The sequence below is a fragment of the Euprymna scolopes genome, chromosome 3 (assembly GCF_053919585.1).
Source record: "Euprymna scolopes isolate OS-2025 chromosome 3, ASM5391958v1, whole genome shotgun sequence".
Taxonomy (NCBI): domain Eukaryota; kingdom Metazoa; phylum Mollusca; class Cephalopoda; order Sepiida; family Sepiolidae; genus Euprymna; species Euprymna scolopes.
This window is the reverse complement of record NC_136484.1, coordinates 136,239,051-136,248,126: the sequence shown is the minus strand read 5'-3', so window position 1 is coordinate 136,248,126 and position 9,076 is coordinate 136,239,051. Positions and strand designations below refer to the sequence as shown.

Genomic DNA, 9,076 nt, shown 5'->3' with positions numbered 1-9,076 from the left:
CATCAAAAGAGACTACCATAGGTAGATTTAGAATGGTGGTGAAAAATTAATTCTGGAGTACAAAATGTCGCTCGTTTTAATGGTGCCATTCCAATCTTTATAACTCTTCAACGTTTTAGTTTTGGAGGTAAAATTTAGGAGCCCTATTAATTTCTTTTTTTCCCTATTTTTCCTTAGTACAAGGTTGACAAAAACTTCTTCAATATTTGACTTTTAAATTAAGATGAACACATCTCGGCTCAAACAAAATTTATTGATCGAAACAAGTACCATCAGAATTAACACACTTTTGTCAACGCAGAACAAGCGTATTTATGCCAGTAACGTAAAGATCTTGTGTTCTTGTGGAGATGAAATCGCTATAAGCGTTTTCTTTTTATATCGCTTAGGTTTTTGAAGCATTTCTCACCGAGAAAGTTGTCAGGAATCTTGAAAAAGTGGTTGTCGGAAGATCTAAAGAGCATGGCGAATGAGACAGTTTTCTAGCTTAATTTGTTCAACTTCTGCAGGGGTGGTTTAGCAACGTGCGTTGGGTATTGTTATGGAGGAGAATTGGACCTTTTCTGTTGACTAATACTGTGTTTTATTGTCGAAGTTTCTGATGCATTTCATCCAGTTATTGACAGTACTTCTCCGCCATAATGGTTTCGCCTGCATTAAAAACCTGTAATGGATGAGATTGATCGCAGACCACCAAGCACACAGTATGACTTTATTTTGGTGTAATTTCAGCTTCGGGAAGTCTCGTGGAGTTCTACAGCGTCTAACAACTGAGCTGAGTTATCGTAAAGAACCCACGTTTCATCGCAAGTCACACCCCGGTGTAGAAACGAGTTGAGTAAAAGAAGGGAAAGGTAATTTCATAAGGGCGTTTCTTTTGGTTATCGTTCAATTCGTGAGGCACCCTTTGATCGAGCTTTTTTCGTCTTTCCAATCTCTTCATCTTCAAAACTCTCGTCGTCGCCTAAAATTTATTTAAATCATCATTGTGCTGTTCGTTCAGTAGTTGATCCTGTACCAACCGCTTCATTGATATCGCGACTGTTTCAGCAGCCTAGCCTGAATTGAAATCAGAAAATTGTGCGAATTTACTTTTTTGCGATTCAATGTTCTAAAAAAAAACCTATTTGCTTGAAACGATTGTAATTTGAACAATAAGATATACCGGAAAATGCTCTTTAAAATAAAATATAAAGTAACGGTATTATAAAGAAAACTTATTGCAAAATACATCATCTCTTCTCTTCTCTAGATAAATAAAATGAACTCATTTTTTCCCTCTGAGTTTCGCCTTAGTAGGATTAAAACTCAAGACTTTTCATGCAAATATAATATGCACAAACACTTGTTCGATAATCGTACATTCCTATATTTTTTCTGGTGAGAGTTCATTGAAAACCTATAAGAATCAATGGAAGTTGTAAAATCTTTTCTCTCTATTTAGTTCCTCTTTTCCCTGCTCTCCATTTACACCGCCGCTTCATCGTTCACAAGGGACTATTACGAACGCACACCGATTACGGGTTTCGCTGTTGCATACAAAGACTGACATGCTTCATATTGCGGAAAACGCACCACGCCTAATTATACATTGCTTATTTACAATTTATTTCGAAAAATTACTACACTAGGAAAAAACAAACAAACGATTCTCTCCTTTTCTTGGTGATTCCTTTCTTTTCTTTTTTTATTCATTAACATATAATATATCATTTCCTTTTCCTTTGGTTTCGTTTCGTTCGATGTTTTCTTTTTCTGCTTACGTTTTTTCGATTTCAGAGTTAAAGATTACTTTTACTGTTAGCGCATTACAAAATGTAAGATGTCATATTTTCATTTAATGCGATTACGCAAATGTCAATCTCGATTAGTAATAAATCGTTGTATGTGTGCTTTAAAATAGTCACCGACTCGGATCGAGAAATACTACATTTAAGAATGTAAACAATACATTTCTATATGTATCTTTAAAAACCTCAGTTATTTATTGCGTTTCGTATGCTTTCGTTTAGTTTCTTTCATGTTCCCATTTCCCCGATTTCACTGCGATTGTAAACATCGTTATGATATAACTCAAAGCAAAATGAATTTCACTACTGACGCTTTTCTTAGGACAAACAAGGTGTTTTCTTTTTTGTAATATTTACTTAAATACCATACGAGTTGACTTTACTAATTATCTTTGAATTATACCGAGAAAACTAATATTTATCTCGAAATGGATTTTTACATTTGACTTAGGATTTTTACATTGGATTTATTTAACTTCAAAATTTAACTGAATTGGTAAGCTCGCCGTGCAAAGATTTCTCATAACGTTTTTTCTCTCACGTGTACAAAAACTTTCTTCTCTTGGGGAAACTAAGTTTTGTCCTTATTCTTCAAATTCCTATTTCAGTCACCTAAATTAATTAGTGTAAAAGGAGCTTAGGAATTTCTGCATAGAATGATATGCCGGTACATTATAATATTACGGAAAAATCATCGGTCACTTCCACATGTCAGCTTCTGTGGGTTTCCGGGTATGCTGAGACGGTTACGGGTTGTCTATTCCGAAAGCCTTTTTTAACATGGGAAGGTTTTGGGTGTCTATTCCGAGACCCGTTTAATTGCAAATGTTTCGATTTAATTAATAAGAACGGGAAAGTTTTTCATGGAACATTTCTGGTTATTAAAAACAGACAATCACATGACATATTCATCAGAGTTTCAACTGAGCGAGCGCCATTTGATAATGGAAACAAAACTAATACATTTATTGTATAATAATTTACCTAAATATAATTTGAAAAAAAACATTTACTGAAAATTTGCGTAAAAAATGTGAATTTTAATACAATTTAGTAATGAAAGCAACATTGGATTTTTATAAAATAGTTTTTTTTTTCCTACAAATAAATATTTGGAAAAAGGTTTTTTTTTAATTAAAGCAACTTTGAAAGGTTAACAACATATAAAATTAAATGATTGTTTCTTTCTTTTTATAACGGTGAAGTGTTTTTTATTTACTTATTTTTCTTTTTAACTGCAATCGTTCTCCACTTAATACTTTTTGTTATTTATTTCAGGCTTCGGTCATAACTTTCTTTTTTTCACGTGTACAAACACTTTTTATTCCTTTGGTAAAATTCAGTTTTGTCCTTAATCTTTACATTCCTATTTCAGTCACCTAAATTACTTAGTGTGACAGGAGTTTATTTTTTTTCGAACAAATAAATAATTGGAAACGTTATTTTTAATTAAAGCAACTTTGAAAGGTCAACAACAAATTAATTTAAATGATTGTGTTTTTTCCTTTTTTTAACGGGGAAGTGCATTGTTTTATTTATTTATTTTTTTACCGGCAATCGTTCTACAGTTTAAATTTTGGGTTATTTATTTCATGCTTCGGCCATAGTCTAAACAGAATTTGCACAGAAGGTGCGTGAAATAAAATGGCGTCTCTAATTTCGGCAATAAAGTGTACAAGCACTGTTATTCTTTGGATTATATTCGTTGAGGGAGGCACAATTTTAAAAAAAATAATACAGAGTGAAATTTAAGTTTCCCTTCCATTTTTAACAACAACCGAACAAATAAGGGGGATTGATTTACTAGGATTTTTATTAGAAGTTGAGCGCTTATTAAAATTATTTTATTGTTGAATTTTTCGCATTTTGGTTGTTAGTTTGTAATCGCTGATACCCCACTTCAAAAATTGAACGCAAGACCAAATTAAACAGAATGGTACTCATGCAGAATTTGACCTCCCAATTCCATTTCATTCCACCGGATTCAACCGAGCAGTGTTTAAATGTTGACTCACTAAATCAAAATTTTATTTATTTTTCTTGCATAATTAATTAATTAATGATGGGAATATTTTTCTGTTTATTTTCTTAACATCTGTTGACAAAAATTTAATTTGTACATTCTCTTGAAACAAAAAAAGTTTCTCAACTTTCACCTAACTATTTACAGTGTTCATATAAAGCATTCATATTTTCTTTTTATAACAAAAATTCAGTTTGCAAAAAGGAACGTTTACTGCCAATTTTCTTTTAAAAAAAAATGCAAGTTTTCCTGAACAAAAAAACCTTTCCCCTAAGAATTTATGGTAAAAAAGGAATAAAAAATACAAATGCAATTTTTCTTGAGGAATGTGTTCCATTTTGATAAACTGAGCCACAGCAACACGCGGCCAGGTACGGCTAGTTTTAAATAAAAATTAAATATTCCGCAATCATTTTCTTCTAATATTTTTTTAATATTGTTTCACTTGTTTATCTTTTTTTAATCTTTTCCTTCTCATCCTGTAAAACACAGCTATTTATTTTTCTCCAATTCAACCTATCCCTATGTGTTAGAATTCATTCAGTATACAGAAAGGATCAGCTATAGACATAATTTATATCATTATTTTTATTTCGCAAAGTTAAAAGTTTCACTCTTCACCATCCTTTGGGAATTATTATTAAACATTTTTCGGAGAGAATTTTTTAAGAAGATGATAAAAATAAAATTAATCTAACTTTCTGTGAAGTATAACCCTGTGACTTTCATTTACGGGTTTACCAATAGTAGTAGTAGTAGTAGTAGTAGTAGAGGAGGTTGATCAGCAGAATAATACTGGATATGCTTTTGACTTCGATCAGATTAACTTGAAGTCTCACATTTAACTGTTTGTTTTTTTTTACAAAGGAGTTACCACTTATCAAGGCCCAGAGGCCACTTGAGGATAAGGGTTAATAAGTATACAGTGGTCAATGCGACAATATCATAGTAATTGTTAGTGGAAATTTGATAAATTAGGTTACTTAACGGGAACGACTCACCAAAAACTTATTTACGTTGGACTTGAAGACGACCATATCATAGCCGGAATGCACGCAAATGGAAATGTGCAGTTCTAAGAAAGAAACTTTGTTCATGGAATCTACGTTTAGGTTTACGCAGAAATAAAGAGTGGAGGAAATTATTGAAAATGTTTTCAGCTAGATAAGTGTTTCTCGTGAAAGTTTGGCGAGGGGACATAGATTGGAGCTGAGGCGAGCATATGAAAATAACGCTAAAGCAGAGACAGGCTCGCAACGTCTCTTCTATGAGAAAGAGGTGGCAGGAAAGAGAAAGGGGCATCACCCATTGGGCTACGAGGTCTGAACTCTGTCAAGGCAGGATAAGATCTTTCTAGCAACTCCTACTCATATATAGCAACAGTACTCCATCCTTAGACGTACCTGGCTCTTATATAGGTAGAGAATTGCATCAGCAGTGAGCTATCTAATGGATCGATAGAAGGATCCCATGATTTTCCAGCGACCTTGGCAACAGATTTGATTTCATATCAGGAGTAATGGTCAAGCCCATGAGCTTGTCAGAACATGGAGCCTCCCCAAGACGAGGGCCATTCATTTCAATTGATGCCAGATGAGGATCAGAACGTTTATGATGTAAATACAGAAGCTGCATTAAAAGAAACCAGCCACGCAACCCTGCAATGATCTTATATCTCTTATAACTGCCAAAGGCTAATATTCATGCATAGGACCAAAAAATCTGACCCTCAAATATCCTAAACCCCCAAACCCTGCAACAAATTCATGAAAATTGTGGAAAACGCTAGGAGAATTTGCACAATTAATAATTATAAGATGGCGGAATTGTTTTTCCTCTTAATGTATTTAATGAATAAAAAAAATATTTGTGTATTGTTTTAAAAAATATCGTTTTTCAGCTTCCAGTCATTTATGCTTTACACTCGCTTCTCTTATTGTGTCATTTAGTCTTCACATTCAATGAACAATATTTCTGACGAAAGGGGAAAGAATTGTTGTTTTCCATGTCGGAATCTATCAATCTAACATTGTTGTATTTTTTGCTTAGCTCCTTATATCAAGTAGCTTTGTACCTTGTCTGAAACGATTTCAATAAAATTATAAGGAAATAAATAATAGAAACAAAGCGCTTTTCCAGACACCTATTGTGTAAGAAGCTAAATCGTAAAGACAATTTTTACCACGTTGACATTTTTATTTCAGTTCAAAACAATATAAATTATTTCCACTGTTATAACAATTTGTTCAATCTATCTTAAATATATTATACCAAAATATTATATACTTTTTATAAGATCAATTTAAATTTCTCATTGGGCTCCGGTGCAAAAGAAAAATCTCCCATTTAATAAGTATCCACTAAGTGTACCGAAACTCAAGAGCTCGTTTGGAATAACTTCAAGTCATTGATTTCTGAAATTACTTTGCAGATAATTTTCAAGCAAAATATGTCAAATCAAAAAATGTTTGGTTAATAAATAATAAGTGTTGAGAGTTAAATTCTAGGCAATTATGCATAAATAAAATTTTAGTGTAATAATAAAATGATAATCATCTAATAAGAAACCATAAAAATAAATAAGTAATTAATTAAAAAAAATATGCAAATTAATTAACCTTTGCCGAATCGCTCACATATCTATGGTTGAGTATATTACGAAAGTCATTTCTGGCAATTCGGGCCAAGGTGATAGTGTTGTATCGTCTTTGGTGCTACACTTAGTTAATTTGCCTTTAATCAATACAGGGAAACCCTTTTATACTAAGAATTAAAAAAAAAAAATTCCCACTTCCAGAGTGCTTCTTTTTGGGGAACTGGTTTTCTCCCACATTAAAACTGACCTTGTGTCACAGTTTGCTCTCGTGGGAAAGTAATTAAATACGAATAGAAAAAGTAGGGTAATATAAATAATAGAGCGAGGAAAAGCTTAAATTTATTAAACAGTTGCGAGTTTATGTACTCTAAAATTCTACAGAGACTGATGGTACTTCTAAAAGGCGCCGCGCCATTTCCTATAGGAAATACTATGTGGATTGATTTCAACAATATAGTTTGAAAGAAACTCGTCTTAAAAGCTGCTCAATAATGTTGGAAAAGGTATAAGTGTTTATGAATGTAAGTTGTAGTGTAGTAGTAGTTAATGGCATAGATTAGGTCAAATTTCGATTACGTAAGAAACCAACTCAACAAAAACTTTTTTCATTGAATTTGAAGGTTACCATATAGTAATCGGCCGGGAAGCAGACTAATTCCACATGCGTGCATTCTAGGAAAGAAGTTTTCTTTGTGGAAAAGTGGGGGAAATTGTTGATAATGGTTGTAGCTAGTCTAGTTTTGTTTGTGAAACTTTGACAAAGGGGTACAATACATTGCTGCTCATATGAGTACTTGCCACGAAAATAATCACAGAACGGAGACAGACTTGCAACGTTTGTTTTTTGTGGAAACCAGGTTGCAAAGAAAAGGGTATCACTTACTAGGTTTCATAGTCTATTTGAAACTGCCTCAAGACAAGATGGAGCACGCCGAGCAGTTTATGACTAGATGTGGCGAAAGAACTTCATTTTCGGACATACTTGGCTTCTATACATAAACACACTTACACACACACACACGAACGCACACACACACACACACACACACACACACACACACACACACACACACACATATATATATATAATCAGAAAATCTTGAATGGATATTGTTTTATTTAATCCATATGTCATATAGCGCATATAATAGATAAATAATATGCATTTTAAAATCAGTGAGAGAATTACATGATATAAACAGATATAAAACGTCAGATATTTAAATGAACAGTATTTTATTAAAACACTTTTATGGCCATTATATATGCAGGCATACATATGTACACATATGTACACCTTCTGTAATAAACGACAAAATATAGATGCTACAACACCGTTGCCTTATCCTCATAGAGTGAAGGGGTTCTATTTAAATTTATTTCAGACAGCAGGTTAGTAGGGAACGGTATTTTTGATATGCTTACTCACTGATTTAAATGATTTCCCCAGAGGCTAGAAAAATGCATGTGGTTTTCTCGTTTACTTTGATGTGACGAGCTGAATATATATATAGTCATTCAGATACAGTACTGCTTCGCTGTATCACAGCTTATTAGTGCGGTCACACTAGCACCCATCCTTAGCCAAGGATTGAACCTAAAACCATCTAGTTGATAGTCGGCAATTCTAACCTACGGCTTATGGGATCGGTGCTCGTAAACGACCTCATCAGATGCTTATTTTATAGACACCCGCCTACCGCGTTTACAGTGTTCGACCTGTTTGTTTATGTACAAACAAACAAACAGAGATCTTTCGTATTAACGCTAATTTGGCTGCGGCTGAAATCATTTTACCAAAGTGCTCTATCCATCATTTCTTTAATAACTTTAGCCTTTCCATACCTATTGAACCTGATAAGAAAACATCTAACTTCTTAGACATTTCCCAAAACCCCAGTTTCGAATCCGACAGTTCGTATCACTCTTTTATATGTTTATAAGTTCTTTAATCACACTCATTAATCATTAAATCTATAATACTGTCTAATAGAATTTCTAGGCTCTTCGTTGATAAACAAGGCCAATAGCCATTAGTCGCGTGCTCTCGTGTAATGAATGAATGTGTGAATGTAGGATTGACATGAAATTCTTAAAAAAACTAAAATGACCGAAAAATGGGCTGAAATGACTTAAATAAATAAAAAGTAAATGACTTGGAATGACTTCAATGAATTTAAGGATGAATTGAATGATCTTAAGAATTACTTGAATGCTTAAAAAATAACTGGATTTCTTCAAAAACAACTTGAATGATCTGAATACTGACTTGAATGGCTTTGAGACTGACTGGTTGTAAAGTGTGTGATCATTTTACATTAAATTAATACAGAAAAGTGATCCCCACTTTATATCACAATAAGTACATCATGTAGTAAGAAGAGATACTACACTTTGATCTTGGCCAAAAGGCCAAGAAAAGCGGTATTTATTTGCTCCCCCACCGAGAAAATTAGGCACAAGGTGGATTTTTAATGTGAGGAGTGAAGGGGAAATGGGGACCAACTCCCCGGGGAGTAGTGGAGCTGGATAGTGATAATTATTATGAAGGGTTGCCCCTACATTGACCAAGGTCTTATATGTGAGGCTGCCCCCACATATTGTCCTTGCTTGTGTATCTATCGAAACAGATACTACACTTTGAGATATTAAACCATTCATGATAAA

General features: G+C 33.4%; 1 pseudogene; it reads right to left on the bottom strand.

Annotated features, from left to right (window-relative positions):
* Window positions 1-8,706: 8,706 nt before the first annotated feature.
* LOC145264477 (U2 spliceosomal RNA) lies at window positions 8,707-8,835 on the bottom strand (annotated as a pseudogene).
* Window positions 8,836-9,076: the final 241 nt, after the last annotated feature.